Source organism: Hylobates moloch, unplaced genomic scaffold, assembly GCF_009828535.3.
Source record: "Hylobates moloch isolate HMO894 unplaced genomic scaffold, HMol_V3 SCAFFOLD_3, whole genome shotgun sequence".
In the NCBI taxonomy this organism is placed as follows: domain Eukaryota; kingdom Metazoa; phylum Chordata; class Mammalia; order Primates; family Hylobatidae; genus Hylobates; species Hylobates moloch.
The window spans coordinates 176612667-176636443 of NW_026652278.1; the positions used below are offsets into that span (position 1 = coordinate 176612667).

The following is a 23777-nucleotide window of genomic DNA, read 5'->3' on the forward strand; positions in this document are numbered from 1 at the left end:
GGTTTTAATTAAATATGTAATCCAAAAATAAAGAAAGGAAGAAAAACCTCCCTTTTTTTTCAGAGGCAGGGAGTTTTTATTTTTGGCTTCTGTAATGGTATTTCACCAAATTTAAAGGTATTAACTTTATTAACCTGCAACATTTAAAGGAGTATATAAAAACTATCAAAATGGGTCAGAAACAAGGTTTGTGATGCTCATAATTATCTTCAACAGTGGCAATATTTAACCTTTTGAGTCAGTCTCAACTGATTGGCAATATAACATAATATATATTGATGTGTCATTCTTGATAAAAAAATCAAATTATTTTTCTATTTACAATTTTTAGAAAAGGTTTAATGTAAAAGTATTTTTCTTCTTTATATATTTCCCTGCCATGATAATGTTAAAACATATCAAGATGCTCCTCAAAGTTTAGGAGTGAACAGCGTAACATCCAATTTTAGTTGAAGCATTCCTTCACGTAGCCAACATATTTTTTCAAGACACTCGAAGAACTCTTGAGGATACTACAGGAAAAATGTTCCTCTTGCCTACTGAGCTTTTAGTCATATTTTCCCTCACACTTTTCTAAATTAAACGTTGTTATAACTGGGTTTTTTTTTTTTTTGAAATTTAATTTTCCATGGTGCAGTCCTCAAGTTATTCTTTTATTCGGAGCCACTCCTTCAGTTTCAACTTGCTGAGCAGGCAAGCAACTGCTTTTGGTTTCTATGGAAACTGGATTCCTGTGGCTGCCTGTAGGTATTCTCGTTCCACCAACCTTTTGTTGTGTTGTGGTATCCAGTGATTTAGGTGGAAAAGTACAAGGTATTCTTCCATGATGGATATGATATGGTCATAACAGGCTGGGATCTAATGGGACCCAGGGAACTGAGAGACTGGAAGGTACATCAGGAAGGCTGCAATGTGTTTTATACAAATTGTATGCTGTCCTAGTAACTTTTCCATCAGAGGCCTTATGGATGGGGAGTGAAGAATCTTCTGCTGCCTGAGATAACAAGTAGGAACCCTCCTGCTAGCTACTTAATTTCTTTAGAATGTGTTGGAGGATGTTAAATACATTGGAAATCTTGAGTGCTGAAAGTTTTCTTTTAATGCTTCTGAGGTAATTTCTTCCAGTAGAAAAAGCTTTGAAGTAAATGCATCGACATGGCCAACGTAAAATATCTGTTGGAATGCGATCAATTTCCAGTCCATAAGCGACAACATTAACTTTCAGTCAGAGCTTCAACTCCATAACCAGCTTGATACTCTACTTCTGGTAGTACATAAACTGGAAACTGTTGTCCAGTTTTCCTCTGTGTTTTAGAATGTGGTCTTGTCTCCATCCTCCGGACACTGCAGCACATGCGTAACAACAGGTCTTGCAGGCTAAATAACTTATGAATAAAATTTCCTTCCTGAGGAGCTAGGTGTTCCGACGTATCTTCAACATAGTCCTGAAGTTCATATAGCAATTGTCCTTTTGGCTTCTGAAATGCAGAAGGCCATCCAATTTCGGCCAACTAGAAGCATCTGAAGGGACAGACAATTGCTCAGAAACAGAAGGCTGTTTAGAATTTTCTAAATTCATTAAGGGCAATTTGGGTACTTTTCTGGAAATTGCCTTTAAGAGCTCATCCTGCATTTTAAAAATCTCTCCAACTGGATCAAAATTTTTATATACTCTTTTGATAGTTTTTTAAAAAAATACATGACTTGCCAGGTGCAATGGCTCACGCCTGTAATCCCAGCACTTTGGGAGGCCAAGACAGGCAGATCACCTGAGGTCAGGAGTTCAAGACCAGCCTGACCAACATAGTGAAACCCCGTCTCTACTAAAAATACAACAACAAAAAAAAGTGGCCAGGCATGGTGGCGCATGCCTGTAATCCTAGCTACTTGGGAGGCTGAAGCAGGAGAATTGCTTGAACCCGGGAGGTCGAGGTTGCAGTGAGCTGAGGTAGTGCCACTGCACTCCAGCCTGGGCGACAAGAATGAAACTCCACCTCAAAAAAAAAAAAATAAATAAAAATAAAAACACATGACTCTTCTGGACTACAAGCAGTATTAGCCTGGTTTTCTGCAGAAGCCTGTCCTGAGGAAGAATTTGGACTAGCTGGTCAAGAATTTAAGTTAGAACCCATGACAACTGTCTTTCCATCACTCCTCATCTGTATCGCTGCTGCAGAGAACTGGACCTTCAGTTTTAGCAGCTTCTGATGTCACAGTCTTTTCCTTTGGGTTGTCTAGGTTTTCCAGAACACTGGGTCTTTCAGCATCAACGTGTACCATATCTATAGTCATATCTTATTAGCAGTTTCCGTTTCCTGAGAATTTTCTAACTGTAAGGTATCAGAAGTTTTCAAGTCACTATCTTGCCTCAAAGACTTGTCAGAATTTGATACCTTTTTGCCACATGACTCGAATCCCTGGTCATCTTTATTTTTGCACTCTTTAGGGCCACCATCCATACCAGTGACCAGTTGTTTCTCCTTTTGCAACTGTTCCAGGAGAATCTGAGATAAACTTCTAGAATTAGCAGAAATGTCTTGTGCACTTGGTGCCACAGGTGTAGTTCCTGCTTTGGGGGCTGTGGGAGCATCTGTCACGTTAGTTACTGTGGAAGTACTTGCTGGACTTGGTGGCTTTGATGCTTTGGTGGTGGTTACTCCAAAAATTTCAAGTTTCGTAACATCACCATCAAAATCCAGATACAAGTTTCAAGAGTCTCAATGTTTCGGCACTCACTACTTCACAGGACATGTCCATTTCAGATATAAACTCTTCAGGGAAAACCTCTTTTCTATGCCTGGTGGGAGAGTCAAAGATCCCTGTTCTTAAAGATGTAAATATATACACAGATAATATAGTTATTGAATAACTTGGGTTCGAGGGAAGTAAAAACAGTTGTTTTCTAGCATAAAAGTAATTCCTTTCTCAAAGCTTCAAATTAATTTTGGATCACTGGGAGGATCATTTTCAAACTTAATAAATGAGTGAAAGTCCAGTTAAAATGGAAGAATAAGAACAGTTCGTTTTAAGTAGACTCTCACAGGCTTGGTCAAATCAAATGCTCTAGGACCTTCTTGTATATTTTAGGATACTTTACTCGTATTTTGAAGATGATTCCCCAGGAGTATTTCATATACTCACATGTTGTGTAAACAGACACTCTGGCAGCTTTTCTTTCAAATAATCTTTTCAAGGATATTGCCATTGTCAACAGCTTTGGAAGTTAAGGTAGCTTTTCCCTCTGGGGTAGAGGGCAGGTTTTCTTGGTGTCTAGGAAAATTAAAATAATGACTACTTTTAGGACAAAGTTTGAGCAAACTTACTTGAGGTCTGATATGGTTTGGCTGTGACCCCACCCAAATCTCATCTCAAATTGTGGTTCCCACAATTCCCATGTGTTGTGGGAGATACCTGGTGGGAGGTAATTGAACCATGGGGGTGGGTCTTTCCCATGCTATTCTCGTGATAGTGAATAGGTCTCATGAGATCTGGTGGTTTCATAAAGGGGAGTTTCCCTGCACAAGTTCTCTTCTCCTGTCTGCTGCCATGTGAGATGTGCCTTTCGCCTTCAGCCATGATTGTGAGGCCTCCCCAACCATGTGGAACTGTGAGTCCATTACACCTCTTTCTTTTGTATATTTCCCAGTCTCAGGTATGTCTTTATCAGCAGCATGAAAACAGACTAATATAAGGTCCATTATAAAAGACTGGAGTTTCCTAAGCTCCAGCTTCCATAGCTATGAAGAAAATCCACTCAGTATACAACTTTTCCCTTTTTTAATCTAGGAGTCTTGTGTCTTTTGCCAACATCCATGAAACAATGATAAGGGAACTCATTAGACAGCAAGTAGAGTAAACCTCAGGCCCTTTACAATTAACAGTGTTTCTCCACCATTTACATGAAATTGAAAAATCAAGGCACCGAGAATTTTGTTTTTTTCTCCTTATATTTCACATCCGGGCTTTTACAGTAGCTTTCTAGCTATTTCTTCTTTAGCATATAAGAGTTCAGCAAACATTTACTGGGTCCCAATCTTCTAACAGATACTTTTATAGATCCTAGAAATCCCAAGATAAATAAAACATGATTTTTGACCCAAAATGCTTCCAATGAATAGAAGAAACAATGCATAAAGACACATGACACAGAAACAGTATTATTTATTTATTTATTTATTTATTTTTTCTGAGACGGAGTCTTGCTCTGTCACCTAGGCTGGAGTGCAATGGCACGATCTTGGCTCACTGCAACTTCTGACTCCCAAGTTCAAGTGATTCTCCTGCCTCAGCCTCCCAAGTAGCTGGGATTACAGGTGCGTGCCACCATGCCTGGCCAATTTTTTTTGTATTTTTAGTAGAGACGGGGTTTTGCCATGTTGGCCAGGGTGGTCTCAAACTCCTGACCTCAGGATATCTGCCTGCCTCGGCCTCCCAAACTGCTGGGATTAGAGGCGTGAGGCACTGTGCCTGGCATAAACAGTATTTTTCATAGCGTGGGATATAAGCGATGACAGCAATGGCAACTTTTTTTTTTTTTTTGAGATGGAGTCTTGCTTGGTTGCCCAGGCTGGCGTGCAGTGGTGTGACCTTGGCTCACTGCTACCTCCACCTCCCGGGTTCGAGTGATTCTGGTTCCTCAGCCTCCTGAGTAGCTGGGATTACAGGTGCCTGCCACCACGTGCCAGCTGCTAATTTTTGTATTTTTAGTAGAGATGGTGTTTCACCATATTGCCCAGGCTGGTCTCAAACTCCTGACCTCGTGATCTGCCTGCCTTGGCCTCCCAAACTGCTGGGATTACAGGTGTGAGCCACTGCACCCAGCCAATGACAGCAACATTCCAAGGGTGCTCTGAGAGCACACTGAGGTGCACTTAGCCTGTCGTGAAAGTTCAGGAGAAGGTCCTGGAAGGTGGTTACTGAATGTCACTGAATGTGGTTTTGCAGGAGATTGAATTTGAAAAGCTACCTTACCTTCGGAGGCTGTTCACAATGCAAATATCCTTGACAAGATCATTTAAAAACATGTGAAAAGAATGTTTCTGATGGAAGGACATACACAGAAACATAAAATAGCACGATGTGAATCAAGGAACTAAACACAAACTGCTGTTACTAGTTTGTGGAGTTCCCTGTGAGGAGCAGTAGGAAGCTGAAGCTGGAGGCTGCTATGCATGCCGTGTTAAGGAACTCAGATTTTAGCCTTTATGCCAGTTGCCTCCAGACTTTTTTTTTTTTTTTTCTTAGACTGAGCCTCGCTCTGTCGCCCAGGCTGGAGTGCAGTGGTACAATCTCGGCTCACTGGAACCTCCGCCTCCCAGGTTCAAGCAATTCTCTGCCTCAGCCTCCAGAGTAGCTGGGACTACAGGCGCCCACCACCACGCCCGGCTAACTTTTGTATTTTTAGTGGAAACGGGGTTTCACCCTCTTGGCCAGGCTGGTCTTGAACTCCTGACCTCATGATCCACCCGCTATGGCCTCCCACAGTGCTGGGATTGCAGGCGTGAGGCACCTTGCCCAGCCGGGCTGACGTTTTGATTGTAGCCTTGTGAGCAGCTGGCCTTGGGCTTTTCTGATTATACACTTATTTAGTAAAACTTTCTCAAGCAGTCACCTCTAATATATCTATATGTATTTATAAATTTCTCTGCATGTTGTATGGTCTCTCCATATGTTAAATGTTAGTATTTTATTTTATTTTATTTTATTTTATTTTATTTTATTTTATTTTATTTTATTTTATTTTATTTTATTTTATTTTATTTTATTTTATTTTATTTTATTTTATAGAACAAAATAAAAATAGATAAAGTTGGCCGGGCACAGGGGCTCACGCCTGTAATCCCAGCACTTTGGGAGGCTGAGGCGGGCGGATCACGAGGTCAGGAGATTGAGACCATCTTGGCTAACACAGTGAAACCCCGTCTCCACTGAAAATACAAAAAAAAAAAAAAAAAAAATTAGCCAGGCGTGGTGGCGGGCGCCTGTGGTCCCAGCTACTCGGGAGGCTGAGGCAGGAGAATGGCGTGAACCCGGGAGGCAGAGCTTGCAGTGAGCCGAGATCACGCCACTACACTCCAGCCTGGGCGACAGAGTGAGACTCTGTATCAAAAAAAAAAAAAAAAGATAACGTTTCTCATATTTTCTTCTACACCTCAACTGATTGTCTTTCTCACCCTCCTTGAGGGCCGCATTCAGTCTGCTTGCAGGTGCTAACACACGGAATGATGATTTGGTCAGCTTTATGTTTTCAATCACTCCTCACAGTGGAAGATAGAGTTGAGGGACGCAGGATTCAAGGAGGGAAGAGTAGGAACCAAGATATTAAAATGCATCAAGCAAGAGAAAGTCAGGATCTGACTGAAAGAGCAGGCATGGAGTGAAAAGGAGGGCTAGATTTGAGAAATACCTAGGTAGGAGGATTGGTACGAGCTGCCCACTGAGGAGGGGTGGGGAGTGGCTCTGAGAGGCCGGAGTGAGCTGGAGTAAAGGGATGGGAGAAGCAAATGGTGCACATTGTGTTTTGGTGACTGGGAGAATAGTGGTTATGTTTAATGAGGCAGAAGATTCAGTGGATAAGCAGATTTTAGTGGTGGGTTCAACTAAGAAATTCACCTCATCTTTATACACATTCACTTCCTTTTAATTTTCTTTCAACACATTCATTCAAAATTTGGTTGTGTTGTTTTTCTGCTGAACGACCTGTATTATTCTCCTTTCTTTTCCAAATCTCCACATTTTGGCCCAACCTGTGTTCCATGGTGAATTCAGACAGTAAATATAAGCACCTGTTTTCCAAGTGCCTTCTTTGTTATTTATAACACAATGCTTTTTATTCCAATTTTGTAGTTGACTTCTTTTCTGTAATATATTATTGTTTAGTCATTGCAGATCCTGTTATTCTTCCAAGCAAACAACCTCCAAGTTTCACTGGCTTACAATAAATAAAATTTATTTCTTGCTTATGTAATTTAATTTTATTTCATGTACTTTTATCCCAATGTACATTTCAATTTGGGACCCAGACCAAAATAGCCATTCAAGTGCAAGTGGTTTATTTTGTAGATGATCTGAAAAGAATAGGAAATGAGATAGGGAAGAAAATAATGACAAAAAAGGCTTTATTTTCAAGGGCATTGTCACTACGGACAACTGGAGCTTAATCCCACTGTGGAAACTGAGAAGCCAGGGTCAAATGTGTACCTGAGTCATCCCACCCGTGGGTCATCCCACCCGTGGGTCATCCCACCCGTGGTTCATCCCACCCGTGGGCCAAGGGAATTGTCATATTTACACACCAATTTCCATCAGCCACTGGTTGTGGCTGTACCTATGAGTGATCACTCTCCAGCATTTCAGTCCTAGAAAAAGTAGCCAAGAAGGTTTCAGAGTCAGAGAAAGCCCTCATGCAGAAAATGGACATGCTGGCATTTACGATCAGTCAGGTACGCATTGGTGTGGTTAGAGTAAAAGGATATAGAGAGGAAGCCACTAAATCCATCCAGGAATAAACAAATAAAATGGGGAAAAAAACCCACTGTTGACATAAGTTAATACTTTTATTTTGCCACGATTGCTTTCTTGAGCCCTTTTATTCAGTCACAGCCACTTGTGTACATTAGGTAGGTAGTGTGCAAATGTTACAGTATGCATTAACTCAAATTCTATATTTGTAATAACTAAAACACGCCTTATTTTTCATCTCTATGCTATTGCCTCCCCTTTCCCCAATTTCTCTGTGTATGAAGCTCAACCGACTTGTCAAAAGCTCCCTCAAATGATGATTTTACAATAAAGTCTTTCTTAAACTTTAGTTAGAATCAATCACTCTCTACTGGCTGCTCCTGTAGAATTTTATCTGTAGTTTTGTTTTGTCATCTTATCACTTTATAATATTATTTACAATCTGTCTGTTAATGTATTGTGAACAGGGCTGGGCGCGGTGGCTCACGCCTGTAATCCCAGCACTTTGGGAGGCTGAAGTGGGTGGATCACGAGGTCAGGAGTTCAAGACCATCCTGGCTAACATGGTGAAACCCCGTCTCTACTAAAAATACAAAAAATTAGCCGGGCGTGGTGGCGGGCGCCTGTAGTCCCAGCTACTCGGGAGGCTGAGGCAGGAGAAAAGCACACCAGGAGGTGGAGGTTGCAGTGAGCCGAGATCGCACCACTGCACTACAGCCTGGGTGACAGAGTGAGATTCTGTCTTAAAGTATATATATAGAGAGAGAACATCTTTAAGATGATTTATGTCTTACTCCTTTTTACTTATCCCGCTATTGTCACAATAAAGGTTTGCTCACATAATAAGCAAATACCTACAGACATGTCTGATTTTCTTACAATTATGTAAGTGAATCTTACTTTGAAAAAAATCATAAATGCCCCACATTTTTCAATGTGCTTTTGGACATTTCTTAATAACTATGTTTTTATAATATTATATATGTTAAGGCACTTACAATTTTAATGTGTAGTTATATGTAAAATCACATTTTATGAAATAAGCATTATCATATAATTCTTCATGAAGAAATTGATTTATGAGTTTCTAAAAAATATTACAGTATTGTTGGCCAGAAAGCACTAACGAAAATAAATTAAAGGTATTGTTTGTTACTTTAAAGGCTAGGAATTTCTAATATAAAGAAATGTAAGGAATAGTACATAATTTAAGAACACATCCACTTCAAATTGTAAAAAAGAATTATCTATTGTTAAAGCGAACTAAATATGGCCTGGGAAGGACTCTATACTTCTATATTTGAGTCCTTGTAGATGAACCATAACCTAACTCAATAGGTCAACAAGATTGAAAACCTAATTTAGGAGTATGTACGTGGAATAGTCACCAATCCAGCAGCCATACTTCAGGCACTCACACATTGCTGAGTGTTCAAACTGTGTTCAAGTAAGGCAAACTTGTAACCAATCCGGTTGTTTCTGTAACTCACCTCCGATTTCTGTACATCCTTTTCCTTTTTTTGTCTATAAATCTTCTTCCACCATGTGGCTGTGCTGGAGTCTCTCTGAATCTGCTGTGATTCTGGGGGCTGATTCACGAATCATTCATTGCTCAATTAAACTCCTTTAAATTTAATTCAGCTGGCCGGGTGCAGTGGCTCATGCCTGTAATCCCAGCATTTTGGGAGTCTGAGGAGGGCAGATCACCCGAGGTCAGGAGTTCGAGACCAGCCTGACCAACATGGTGAAACTCCGTGTCTACTAAAAATACAAAAATTACCCGGGAGTGGTGGTGCATGCCTGTAATCCCAGCTACTTGGGAGGCTGAGGCAGGAGAATCGCTTGAATCCGGGAGGTGGAGGTTGCAGTGAGCAGATATCGTGCCACTTACACTCCAGCCTGGGCAACAAAAACGAAACTCCGTCTCAAAAAACCCAAAAGTTTAATTCAGCTGAAGTTTTTCTGTTAACACTGTGTTATTATTTAATCTTTTGATGAAAAGCAAATGATATAAACAAGAACTTGGAATATTTGTGAATAATGTATAAATAAATAGTTTCTGTTTATTCTCTGTATTCTGTTAAAAGTTTTTGCTCTGGTCAATATATCTGGCCATAAAATTCTTTTAAATCCTGTATAATTTTAAAAGCAAATTTGATGCACGTGCAACTTATTTATTTTATTTTTTGAGGCTGTTTGTTACAATGGAAACTGCATTAACAAGCCTCACGCGGCACATGCGGTGCCCAGAGCATTCTGAAAGTTGTGGTTTTGAAAACAGTTGTTGTGGCGACATTGTCCTAATTAAAGTTCTCGGGCAGTTTTGCCAACATTCAAAACCACCTTCCGTTTTTATCCTTTCGTGGTAATATGTATCATTTATAAAAAGGAATTCCAACACCTCTTTTCTATGTATAATCTCCCAACGTTCCTGGTCAAAGCAGTTTGCTCCCAAATTACCAGAAGCGGTCTTGCTGCGGCAGCAGAGCTCCACTGTTGCACTTTTACTCACGGGTTTGTTGAACGTGTAGCTTTACCCACCTTGAGGCAGAACTGCACGTGCCCGTGTTGGTGCTGACGGATGATGTGTGGTGCACGGATGGAGAAAAGGTGAATATCTCCCCACACCAGACCTCCGAGGTTCATAAATTATTTATCACATACTTCAGTGTGCTGCCACAGTGGTCAGGCCAGTTTCTAATATGGAGACAAGAGCTCTTTAATCACGCTGTTCCCTGCAAAAGAGAAAGATTGGCATTTAACAGAGAGCTGAAAGACAGGATAGGGATGTGACCGCACGGAAACCTCCACTTAGAATAGGAGTCGCTAATCAGTTCTAGACCAATTGCATGGACTTATGTAGTAATAGCAGTTATAGCTCCTGAAGATAGTTTCAATCTATTGCCAGCCTCTGCAGGTTTTTATAACAAGCAGGAAATTGATACACATGTCTCTATTCCATAATCAGAAAAGTATCACCATTTTCCTGGGACAAAAATATGTAAGTTTAAAGATTTTCGTGCCAGGTCAGTAGTCACAACTTCCCAATAGCATTTTTTATTTTAAAAATACAGTTAGTGACTACACCATTGACTAACAAACGGAGACTTAAAGCATTCTCCGGATGCAAATGCTACAAATAAATCCAATTATTAGGTATATTCACTAATATTTACAAACTTATCTTCATACATAAAGCAAGCTAGATCACCAGTGTGGCCATGCAAACAGGGTTTGAGGACTTCAATATTTAAAGCAAGTTTGTCCAACCCACAGCTCATGGGCGGCATGCAGCCCAGGCCGGCTTTGAATGAGGCCCAACACAAATTAGCAAATTAGTAAACTTGCTTAAAATGATGGGATTTTTTTTGCGAATTTTTGGTTGGTTGGTTTGGTTTTTAGCTCATCAGCTTTGTTAGTGTTAGTGTATCTTATGTGTGGCCCAAGACAATTCTTCCAATGTGGCCCAGGGAAGCCAAAAGATTGGACACTCCTGATTTAAAGGGAAAAAGGGAGGGCAGATGAGAAAAGAGGATTAAAAAAAAGAGAGAGACGGTAGACAAAAGAGGCAAGTGGTTACAGTCTTTGGAGGCTTTGATTAGCACTTACTGAATCTACATTTTACATGTGAAAGGAGTGGGTAGTGGAACAGTGAATTATTCATAGTGCTTAGTGCTTCTGCATTTTGCATAAGATAAGGTAAACACAGAGGAGGTGCTCAAATATGCATTCCTCTCAGGTGAGCCAAGGGATGCCCTCTAGGCCTGTCTTTGTCAAGCTACAGGTGAAGATAAGCTGTTAGTTTACATTGTCAAGGTGAAATAAAACAGCATTCTGTTTTAGGGTAAAGCTCTTGGGGCCCACGAGGAATTTCCTTGTGAGCAATTTGTGAAGGAGGCCACCGGGGGAGACATGTAGCCTTCTGTCTTTGCAGCTATCTACTTAGGAACAAAATGGAAGGCAGTTTTTGCATGACGCAGTTACTGAGCTTCACTTTTCCCTTTGGTATAGTGAGTTTGGGGTCCTGAGATTTTTATATTCCTTTCACAGCCTCACTATATTTGAATAAAAATACAATCTACATGTTAAAACTGACCACATCATTCTCTCCTGTGTGTCTTCAAAGGATTTAAGGCCCATCCAGATAATCCAAGATGATCTCATCTCAAAGCCTTAATTATACCTTTGATGACCCTTTTTCCAAATAAGGTCTCAATTAGAGGTTCCTGGAATAAGACACGGACTTATCTCCCTGGGGACCACCATTCAGCCTGATCCAGAAGGAAGGGCATGATTTCAGCTCTCTGGGATTTGAGACAAAGAGGCCCCTTTTCTTTTATCTTTTCATGTCTCTTCTTGCCATGTACCCACATGATTGAGTGTGGGCTGAGGGTGAATCCAAGAAGGGCTTTGTTTTGTGGTCAGTACAGGCTTTGGTCCAGAGAGACAACAATACTTTCAATACTCTTTTGTTCTTGCCCCAGAGGAGCTCAACACAGAGAACTGCCTAGAACAGGAAACTGGGTAAGCGTGCTTGGAACATACCCTTGTCTTCTCTTCTTTGGACTCTTGATTGCAACACTCATCTCTGCCTGGATATTCACATGGACTTATACTCTCTGTCTTTTCTTCTGTGTGTCTTCCCTTCTGTATGTCATTGAATGTTGGGCCCACCTAGATAACCCAAGATAATTTCATCTTGAGGTCCTTAACTTAATTATATCTGCAAAGAACACTTTCCTAAATAAGGTCACAGACACAGTTTTGGGGGACTGGGACATGGATATATCTTTTTGGAGACCATGATTTAACTCACTATAGGCTAAATTCTCAGCCCTAAAAGGGGTCCTACACAAAGTGAGGGCACTCAATGGAAAGAAGGGCTCTGAGATGTGAGATAGGAACATGTGAACAGAACCTTCAACCCACAGATTCCCCTGGACTATCTGGTCCAGGAGAAGGACTCCTCCGTCTCTCAGGTTGAGACTCGCACGGCCTGGACATTAGGCAAAGACTCTGTCGATCTTTGCATGAAATTAAGTAGTCTTAGTGGTGCATTGCAGGGGTCTCTGTCTGTGATTGACCTTCACTTATTTCTTGCTTTATGTACTTATCTATATTCTTGGTTTTTTTCTTGAATAAGGTAGTTTACTTTTTAAATGCTTCCCTAGAGATACAGCTCTTGAATTAAAAAATACTACTATTACTACCATTTTGCTTTAGTCACTAAGTTCTGCCTTAATTTTCTGTCAATTTTATATATTTTTGTCTATATTTTGTTGATATTTTAAGGTTTTTCTTGTTTTTATTAATATGGTTATTTAAGGCTCTAGATTTCTTCTGAGTGCAGATCTACCTGGGTCATACAGATGTTGTCATATGTGGTCAGTTCTTTTACAAATATTCTTCAACGTTTTTCTCTTTGGCCCTTAATGATATAAGAAAACATTCAAAACCTATATGTTTTATTGTGTTTTGGAGTTTTATCGTTTATTTAATTTCACTGCATCTTCATTAAAGAATTAAAAATCGTTTTTAGAAATTACTGGTTTTGTGGTCTGAAATATAGTCTTTTTTATGATCTGTGGAATCTGAAAAAAAAGAGCATTCTATATTTTTAAGGTGCCAAGTTTGTTATCTATCAATTAGAGAAAACTATGTGATTTACATTTTTACATCATGACTTACTTTTGCTCTCTTCAGCAGTCACAGCCTGATAGAGGTGATGTAATTTTCCCTGTTGTGCTCCTGTGTCTTTCCTTATGCATGCTCTACTTTTTTTTTTGAGACGGAATCTTGCTGTGTCACCCAGGCTGGAGTGCAGTGGCTCGATCTCGGCTCACTGCAACCTCCGCCTCCCAGGTTCACACCAGTCTCCTGCCTCAGCCCCCCGAGTAGCTGGGACTACAGGCGCCTGCCACCAAGCCCAGCTAATTTTTTTTTATTTTTAGTAGAGATGGGCTTTCATTGTGTTAGCCAGAATGGTCTTGATCTCCTGACCTCATGATCCGCGCACCTCGGCCTCCCAAAGTGCTGGGATTACAGGCGTGAGCCACCGCGCCCAGCCTACTTTTTGTTTTAAGAACATTGATGCTGTGTTATTTAATCTCTAGAATTCATAACTGGCATATCTTCATTGTGAATCACATACTTATTTTTTCTTTTCTGCTCCTTTTTCTTACTTCTATGCTTTTTCTGCCCTGTGTATGAAAGAGAAGAAAATCAGTGATGCCACATAAAACCCTCCATAGTAGTCAGATCACAGCGATGGTTTTAACATTTGTAGTGCTGACATTCTGTTCCTGTTCTTGTCTCTTTCACCGAGTTCTCCTACCATCAGGCAGGTTCCATGCTCATCACCAGGCCCCTGGCTGCAACTTTTCATACCCTGTCAACATTTGGTTCACTGATGATTGTTGTTTGCTAGATTTCCCAAGCAGTTCCATATAAACAATGTTCCCATATCTTTGAACATTCAAAAATCAGTTTGTATTGCTTTTATACTTGATTGAAATAATAGTTGGTATAAAATCTTTGGGTTGCACTTTCTTGGTGCAAAATTTCACGGGCCTCAGCTCTTCCAGTATTGAATACTGCTACACACTGCCCTGTTGATTACAGATTCAAGCTGGCCATCAGACTTGCAAGACACAGACAGCTTTAATCTGATGCCACATTTACTGGGCTTTAAAGGAGGACACAGGCCGGGAGACAGCTGGTGTCCTGGGGCACCCACAGCTCCCTTTGCCCTTTCACCTATCCAGGGCCTATGTGGCTGCCGCAAACAAGAGTCAGGGTGCTTGCGGGCCACCTGGATAATCGAAGCCACCGCCTTGATTTCCCAACAATTTTTTATACTGTTTCTAGACACAAAGCTACAAGCCACATATTGATTCACAGCCCCCCTATTCCAAGGGCAATGGAACATAGGTGATGAGGGAGACATTCCACATCTATTTCAAATCTGTAATTTCCAAGTGTGTCTGTTGGCTTCTGTTGATTAGGAAATTATCCCCAAATTTAGTCACTTAAAACAGCAACAGTTTGTTAACCTAAGGATCTGCTGAAGAGTTCCCATGGTCTGGGCTGGCTCCGGTTAATCTCACCCAGGCTTGCTCACGTGTCTGCAGTGCCTTAGCAGGATGGCAGAGGGCGACTAGCCCCTCATAGCCTGCCTGTGGTCTGGTGGTTGGCCATTTGCCTCTGGCTCAGTGTGGCGATTATTTCATTATTTCATTATTTCATTATTTTGCATTCTTTTGTTGTTGTTGTTTTTTGTTGTGTTTCTTTTTTTTTTTTGAGACAGGGTCTCACTCTGTCACCCAGACTGGAGTGCAGTGACGTGATCTCAGCTTACAGCAACTTCTGCCTCTCAGGCTCAAGCAACTCTCCCGCCTCTGCCTCCCAGGTAGCTGGGATTACAGGTGAGCGCCACCACCGCCCAGCTAATTTTTGTATTTTTAGTAGAGATGGGTTTTCACCATGTTGACCCGGGTGGTCTCGAACTCCTGACCTCAAATGATCCAGCCACCTCACCCTCCCAAAGTGCTGGGATTACAGGTGTGAGCCACTGCGCCTGGCCTGTTGTTGTTAATAGTGATAAAATATTTGGTGCAGCTTCTCAGTCACCACATTTTACAGTTTCAGATGCACTTTCTGGACCGGACATGCATTTTCTGCTGGTGTAACTCTGCTTATTTTGCATTATTTTAAGGCATTTATAATTAATTCTGATTCCTCATTTCAGACTATGTTTTCTTTCTCCTGAGACATCTGTTTCCTACCGTAGGTAGAGGGAAGCATTTCATGGAGGGCCAGGTCCCTGGCTAGGACAAGGTAGAGCCTCATAGTCATATTTGGTATCCAGCGGCCATTGCTCTGCCCCAGCCTGCCATCTGGCTGTGGTGGGTTTGGTGGCCCACGTCTAACTCTACCTCTGTTTCTAGACTGTGACCCAGGACTGGGGGAAATTAGTAGCCAGCCCGTGCCTCCAGTGCCACTGTGGCGAGCCCTCTAGGACGGGCCCCTCACATTGGGCTTTCTGGTGTCTGCAGCCTCAGTGTCAACGCTCTGCTACTCCCCACAAGCAGCCCTGCTCAGTGTACCCTGGGCTGGCAGGCTTTTTCTCTGTGTTGTGGTTTGGCATTTCACCTCACTCCTGTTTTCATTAAAAGTAGACTTTTCCTTTCTATTTCAAGTTCTGTGGATGATTTTAGGAGAATGTTTTCTTTATGTCATCTGCAGATATGCTTTCTCATTTCCCACCTCGACGCTCCATCTTCCACTTTCAATCTTTTCTTTTTTTGGAAGGAGGGTGGGGTATTGTCAGAGTTGTATTTTCCAAGAGCCCTTTCAATTTCTCCATTTTTGCCTTTTATCACTCTGTGTGTGTGTGTGTGTGTGTGTGTGTGTGTGTGTGTGACATACAGCGTACATACAGAAAGATGTGCAAAAGTAAACGTATATTTAACAAGTGGTTATAAAGCCATATAATATGCAACAACCACACAGGTGAAGAAATAAAGTCTTACCAAAACCTAGCAGTCTCCCAGGTGTCCGTCTCCAATCACCACACTCTTCCTCATGCCCCCACCCCAGTACCCCCAGGAGTCAAACACTTTTCTGCCTTTAGTGTCATCATGTCTTAGCTGTGTTTATAATTTTACCACCTATACATGCATTACGAAAGAGCTGCTTCTCCTTGCTATCTTTTTCTTGCTGTAGGTCTTGTATCTTCAGAGATACTAGAAATAGGGTTCCGAATATAACTTTTTCTGTTTCTGCACTCTCTCCCTTCTTCTGTGTTTCCTTTAATCTGTCAGATTGAGTTTGTTCCACTCATATGAAAACTCTGTCCCAAATGCCTCCTGATCCTTGGCTCTGCATTCATGAGTAAGTGTGATGCACTGGGGATGACTGGGAGTCCCTATGGGAGTGGGCGTATTGGCCAGTGGTCCTTGCCTGTGCATTCGTAAGTGTGATGCACTGGGAGATGATTGGGAGTACGTATGCGATGGCGTATTGGCCAGTGGTCTTTGCCTGTGCATTCATAAGTGTGATGCACTGGGGATGACTGGGAGTCCCTATGGGAGTGGGCGTATTGGCCAGTGGTCCTTGCCTGTGCATTCGTAAGTGTGATGCACTGGGGGATGATTGAGAGTACGTATGGGATGGCGTATTGGCCAGTGGTCCCCTTAACAGAGCGGGCCTTTGTTGTTGGGCATCACCTGACTCCAGTGTCTAAAGGAGAATTTCCTCCTTGGAGATAACATCTGACCGCAGCCTTCTGGGAGCCACAGGAACAGTCTTGTGTGCCTGCAATTAGAACGCATGTAATCACTTTATTTCTGAATTTAAGCCTCACCCAGTCCCCCACGGTTGCTTATTTGCTGACTCCTAGCTGTGAAACTTTCTGAGATTCTCTGAGTGAATCATATTTCTTTTCTTCTTAGGTTGCAGCTTTCTTTATTCTACTCAATCAATGCCTACTAGTCTGTTAAATGTCAAAGAAATATTAAACTTCTTATCTTCTAATATTACTTCTCCCATTCTTTTGTCCTAGTGGGCTCATGGATGTTTTAATTTATTTGCTCTCCTCTTAGTTGATTTTCTTTCTTCTTTCTTTCTTTTTTTTTTTTTTTTTTTTGAGACAGAGTCTTGCTCTGTCTCCCAGGCTGGAGTGCAATGGTGTCATTTCAGCTGACTGCAACCTCCACCTCCCGTGTTCAAGTGATTCTCCTGCCTCAGCCTCCTGAGCAGCTGGGATTACAGGCACCCGCCACCATGCCTGGCTAATTTTTGTATTTTTAGTAGAGACAGGGTTTCACCATCTTGGCCGGGCTGGCCTCGAACTCCTGACCTCAGGTGATCTGTCCGCCTCAGCCTCCCAAAGCGTTGGGATTACAGGCGTGAGCCACCACTCCTGGCCTTAGTTGATTTTCTTAAGGCAGAGCAGATAACATTTGTGCTTACACTGCCACATTTAGCCAAAATTTCAATCAGGGATAGTTTAAATAAAACTTTATATAAGAGTTTCCCATTTCCTCCCTTCTCTTTCTAGAAGTTTGTTTTTTTTTTTTAGTATTTTTATTACTTGTAACTGAGTGCAGAGATATAATATTAAAATTTATCAAATTTCACGGTAGTGATATTAGTCATTTATTTTAGTAGTGAAATTAAATGTTAACATTCAACTGTAAGGTTGGAAGATTTAACTAATGCCTTTTCCCCCATTGAATTAATACAGAACAACAATTTATATTTCTGATAGAGACAGGAGACAGGGAAATACTGGGTAGAAGATGATGGTGCCCTAGCAAAGGCCTCGCCTTCAAGCCTGGAAGCCCACGGCCCTAAGTGGGAACAGGCATTCCTGTTTTCCTGCCCAAAAGTTGCCTTTTCACCTGCCATGCCCCACTATCCCGTACCCATATAAACCCCAATCCCCAGGCTCCAGAAGCAGGCGAGGAAGTGACGAACAGAAGAGTAGAAGAATAGCAGAATGGTGTGGCAGAGAGAAGAGAAGGAACATCTGAACATCGAGAGGAGTTCAGCTGGGGATGGTTGGAGAGGAGATGGGCTGCTGGATGGCCAAACTCCAGGGGAAGATCATCTTCCCATTCCATCCCCCTTCCAGCTCCCCATCCATCCCACTGAGAGCCACCTCCACCACTCAGTAAAACCCCCGCATTCATCCTTCAAGTCTGTGTACAACCTGATTCTTCCTGGATTCTGGACAAGGACCTGGGTACTGAGAGGGCACTGAGCTGGTTAACACTTAAGCCATCTGCAAACAGCAAAGCTAAAAGAGTGAACTGTAACACATGTCTACTTGGGCTTTGGGAGTTGCAGGCACCCACCCTTAGATGCTACCGTGGGGCCGGAGCCCAAAACACACTCAGCCTGGCTCCTGCACCTGCCTGTGGGCCCCCTCCCATAAGGGGTTTGAGTGTGCAGTGGCAGAACATATGAGCCACACCGCTGTTGCATGTCCTGCGAGGGGGTCAGGGAACTCTGCAGCTTCTTTCCACTGGTAGATAGGAGATTTTGCAAATGATACACTGTAGATCAGATACTCTCAAAGAAAAAAAAAGGCTACAAAGTTGTAGAGTTCAATTACCTTATTCATGAATACTTTTTTCCTAACCTAATTAACTCATATCTTGGCATCACTAGGACTTTGAGCTTTACCCGATATGGGTTTCTTTCTTCCCAAAGCGTTTGTTTTACTGCCCCATTTTATTGCTTTCAATTAATGAAATCTGATTCTAAAACCAAGAGTTCCTGAGGTGTTAGCCACCAGCACTATCCTCCCTACCGTCACCTTCATTCTATCTGTTCCGTCTATCTTTTGGGGACATCTCAAGTTGAGGTTATTAACCTTATCTCATGTTCCCTTCTCCCCCCTATTTGTACTCACTTTGTTTAGTGTGGGTAATTCAAATGTAAATTGTTTTGGTCACAAACCCCAACTGCTTGCTCACTGAGTAGCCTGCAATCTGCCTTTTGCAATGATCACTCCGTCCTGGAGGGTACGTCTGATGGCACCTGCTTCTGCCATGTTAGAACACTGCCTGCAGCCCTAGGATATGGATTTCTTCGCTTTTTTCTCTTCTTTGTTTGCCTATTTCTCTGTCTTCTAATTGTTTTAAAGGTGAAGGAGAGTAGTAGTACAGAAATAATAACACAAAATTAAAATTAAATTAAAATGTAAAAAATAAGCACAGAACTAATTTTTCTCTGGCTTGATATTAAAATGTTGGTTCCAAGTGCTTTAGGTTGGAGGTGTTTCTGACCCGAGCATGGCTCCGCCCACGTAAGCATCCCTTCACACATTCTTTGAAATCAGCTGCTCTGATCCTAAATGTAGGCCTCACGTCTCACCAGCTGTATAATCTTGGGAAAGTAGGAAACTCACTTTACTTCTTTATCTCTGGGACAGGGATCCTATCTCCAAGAGTTGTTGAAAGGATTAAATGATACAGTGCACTTAAAGTTCCTGGTAGATAAGAAGCACTTTATAAGTAGTGACCATTTTTATCATCTGTGTAGATGTTAGTTTGCCTGGATATTCTAGGATTATATACTCTGCAATCCCATGCTGCTTTCATACATTTGCTCTGATAAAACTTCCCTAGGACACTGAGAAAAGATTTTTCAGGGCTGACTAAACCCTGCTTAAATATTTTCCAGCTGTTCTGGCTCTTAAGAAATAAAAAAAAATAGATTTTTAAAAGAGAATTAACTCATTTATTCTTGCTCTTTATTCTCTGTGTCTGAGGGGAGACCCTACCAACCTCCCATCTATGACTCCCAGTAATCACAGGAGATACATCATTGTCTAGGAAGAGAGGGAGAGGGCCACAGGCTTGGCAAAGTCAGAACTTCCCAGTCTTCCTGCTTTCCAATATCCCTGGGCTTCTGGCCTTGTACACAGTTAACGTGTTTCAGCTGGTGCTGAGTATTGCATTCTGCCCCTTCAACCAGATCACTTCTGCTGAAAGTTTGCATCTCCCAAGATCAGCATTGAGGAAGCCAAGTGAAATCTATCAATCCCTGTTCAGAATGTAATGAAATTGAAGATCTTCTTTCCCCAGATGGATTATTATACCATCATAGCATTTGGAGAAGCCAAGATCAACAAAAAAGCAGTTAGCAGGTGTGCATGTGTGTGTGCTATTTGAACATTAGACATAGTCATTTTTCAGAAAAGATTCTCATCTCTGAAAAACTTTTCCTCAAGACAAAAAGAAGTATAGCACATTTCATTTTAGGACATAATCTGTCTTTGGGCTTCAGCATTTTAAAATTAGACATATGTTTGATAGAATATTCCTTCAATTGTTAATTTCTCCAGGAAAGTTCAGCTCTTTGGAATCAGATTGAGATTTTTTGTTAAATCCTTATACTTGTTTGTCTTCAGTGCATTCATGTTTTAAAATAATACATTGAAAATTTGAAAATGTTTTTACTTCAAGTAACTACATTGTCTTTTTCTAAAATGAGAAGTTGCAGTGTTCCATGTTCTGATTTGATATTTTTCCTGATTTCTGTTAGTAGTCTTGGATGTTTTCTGTATTTGTATTTAGAGTACACACACTTGTCTGAGACAGTTCTATTTCTCACAGTCGTCACTGTGCCACATATTTGCCTCCCTGTCGTCTTCAAAAGAGTGGGCTAAGGCCGGGCGCGGTGGCTCACGCCTGTAATGCTGACACTTTGGGAGGCCCAGGTGGGCGGATGACGAGGTCAGAGATGGAGACCATCCTGGCTAACAAGGTGAAACCCTGTCTCTACTAAAAATTCAAAAAATTAGCCGGGCGTGGTGGTGCGCATCTGTAGTCCCAGCTGCTCCGGAGGCTGAGGCAGGAGAATCACCTGAACCCGGGAGGCGAAGGTTGCAGTGAGCCGAGATCGCGCCACTGCACTCCAGCCTGGGTAACAGAGTGAGAGACTCTGTCAAAAAAAATAAAAAAAAAAAGAGTGGGCTAGAGCTTGGTTACACTGTGAGATTTATTGTCTTTGAACTGCCACTTATTCTGAGCTGCTCACTTCCATTAATCAGCCTGACTTACAGACTCTGGAATTGTGTGCTCATATCATAGGTTGTGGCTAAAGTCCATCCATTACATTTCTAGGCCCTCACTTCTCTGTACAACCCCAGTTCAGTCATGCTGGCAAATATGTGGGGAGCGCTCAACCCTGAGGAGTTCTATAAGGGAAAGTGCCACATGGGCTTGGATTATATACCCAATAATTCAGAGCAAATTTGTGAAAGCTTCATATGTCACTTACAGTTTGTAAGCACTGCAGAACTGTAGATTCTAAAGAGAGAAGGCTATGCCTTCTGATGATAGTCTTAAATCATGGAAAGCTAAAACAATAAACACCTCAAATTCAGTGTATCTTTGTCTTGGAAAAAGGGTTAGACTTCATGGTTGCAGTTCACCTCACTTGCCTGTGGTTCATTGATTCTGACATCTAATTAAATTGATCAGCCACAGTGATCACAAGGCGATTGTTTGCCAAACACTACTGGCAAGGTAAACTTAGCTCATACTTGTGATTTACTTTACGGTTTCTATCCGGAATTGGGAACAAATAAGAAATTTGTTTTGACTAGGAAATTGTATACAATTCTAATCATAATTTGGACTGGAATAATAACCATTGTGCATTTGCTTGTTTCTGACTTTGTTAGTCTTCATAATATTCCTTTCAGGAGGTTGGCTATATTTATAGTTAATTGAATTTTGCCAATGTTTTCTTTCCACAAAGCTTGTTGTTGTATTTAATTGTTTAAGAAAAGAAACGAAAAGTATCTGTCAACTTTCAAGAAATAAAATGCTTTTGTTAAAAATCAATATTTATTAAATGTCATTTGAAAATTCAAGCAATATATAATTTGCAAACATTTGATTAAAATAGTTTCAGTAATATATTTTTAGCTTGAGTGGGTCAGGATAATAAGTCAATATTTTCTCTCAAATTCTGATAACATATGTTAAAAAGTTCTTTGAAACAATAATAAAACTTAAGAAAAAGCAGTCAGTAAAGCTACTGATGATTCTTTATTTCCTTTTAGGATATAATCAGTCTTCTGACTTAAGCATTTTAAAATTAAAAATACCTTTGATAGAATATTCCTTTCACTGTTAATTTCTCCAAGAAAGTTCTGCTCTTTGGAATTAGATTAACTAATGATATTTTTTGTTAAATCCTTATATTTGTCTTCAGTACATCCTAGTAGACTTTAGAGAGCGGACCCAAGAGTGAAATTCAAATAATTAGCAGGAATGGAAAATAGAGGATTCTAATTTTTCTTAAGAAAGTGCTTTCTTATCATTGGCAAAACAATGAGTTTATTTAGACTTTTTTTTTTTTTTTTTTGAGACGGAGTCTCGCTCCCTCCCCCAGGCTGGAGTGCAGTGGCGCAGTCTCGGCTCACTGCAAGCTCCGCCTCCCGGGTTCACGCCATTCTCCTGCCTCAGCCTCTCCGAGTAGCTGGGACTACAGGCGCCCACCACCACGCCCGGCTAATTTTTTGTATTTTTAGTAGAGACGGGGTTTCACCGTGTTAGCCAGGATGGTCTTGATTTCCTGACCTCGTGATCCGCCCGCCTCTGCCTCCCAAAGTGCTGTGATTACAGGCGTGAGCCACCGCGCCCGGCCTATTCAGAGACATTTTTATTCCATTATTCTGTGAGTAAAGAAAAGAAGAGGAGGCATGTTGAGGTTTTCTTTTCCTAATGATGTTACAGTAATTATTGTAGCCAAGATACGCTTTTGAATAGGATCCAAAAACATACCTGCAATAATGATCATAAAAATCTTCCTTTTCTATCCCTCAAAATGGCGTTTGACAGGATGATTTTCTATGCATCTCATCCTACTGTGTGTATTTCCCTTCTGCTTTGGTGGAGTGGGGTCTGGGGGAGGGGAGAGAGAGAGAGAGAGGGAGAGGGAGGGAGGGAGGGAGAAAGAGAGAGAGAGACAGCAGAGGCTTTGCGGGTAGAGCAGATAAAAATTCCCAGACAAATTTCATGGGTGAAAAATGGCCAATTTATTTCTTTTATAGCTGAATGTCATTTTTTATTTTGTGGATTTTTCCATCAAGTAGTGAAAACTCACATATTAATAATATTCAGAGTCTCCTCTGGCCATTTTAGTACCCTCTTTGTCCAGAGTCAGATCAGATTCTTGGCGGCCCTCCTGGCGCCACGTGTGTGAGGTGGGGAGGAGGTTTCTCGCCCTTGGCGATCGTCTCCTCCGCACAGGGGCGTCTGTGGCGGTGTCCGCCATTTTGTTTGGTCTCAGCCGCCAGTTCCCAGGAACGAACTCTTCTGGCCACACGCCCGCTTCATGGTCACAGGCCTCCGTCAGCGGCTTCTCCATCCCTCTCTGGCAAGCTGAAGTACGTGACGACTTCCCTGGCCCTCTAGGGTTCTCAGGCCATCAGGTACGGGTCTCTGTGAACCTGGCACCTGACAGCTGAGACAAACGAACCAGACGCTCCGCTCGCTGATTCCTGGGCCGCGCGGGGTCACAGGGCGCTGCAGCTTTCCTGGAATCTCCTCAGGATTCAGGCACACCCTGTGCTCCCAGATTCACCAAACCCGTCTGGGGTTTCTACACACGACCTGGAGGCATCTCCGCCCTTTGGCGGCAGATAGAGGAATAGAAACGACTGAGGAGACATGAAGCAGGGAGGAAAAGCTGGATGAGAGGAAGCACAGGGAGTGGAAGGCAACGTCCAGGAGACAAGGCTCCTGATGCCCGTTCGTCTCGGTGGGCTCTCTGTGAGGAACCGTTGTCTG

General features: G+C 41.8%; 1 pseudogene; it reads right to left on the reverse strand.

The window, feature by feature from the left end:
* Positions 1-640: 640 nt before the first annotated feature.
* LOC116481551 (little elongation complex subunit 2-like) lies at positions 641-23355 on the reverse strand (annotated as a pseudogene).
* Positions 23356-23777: the final 422 nt, after the last annotated feature.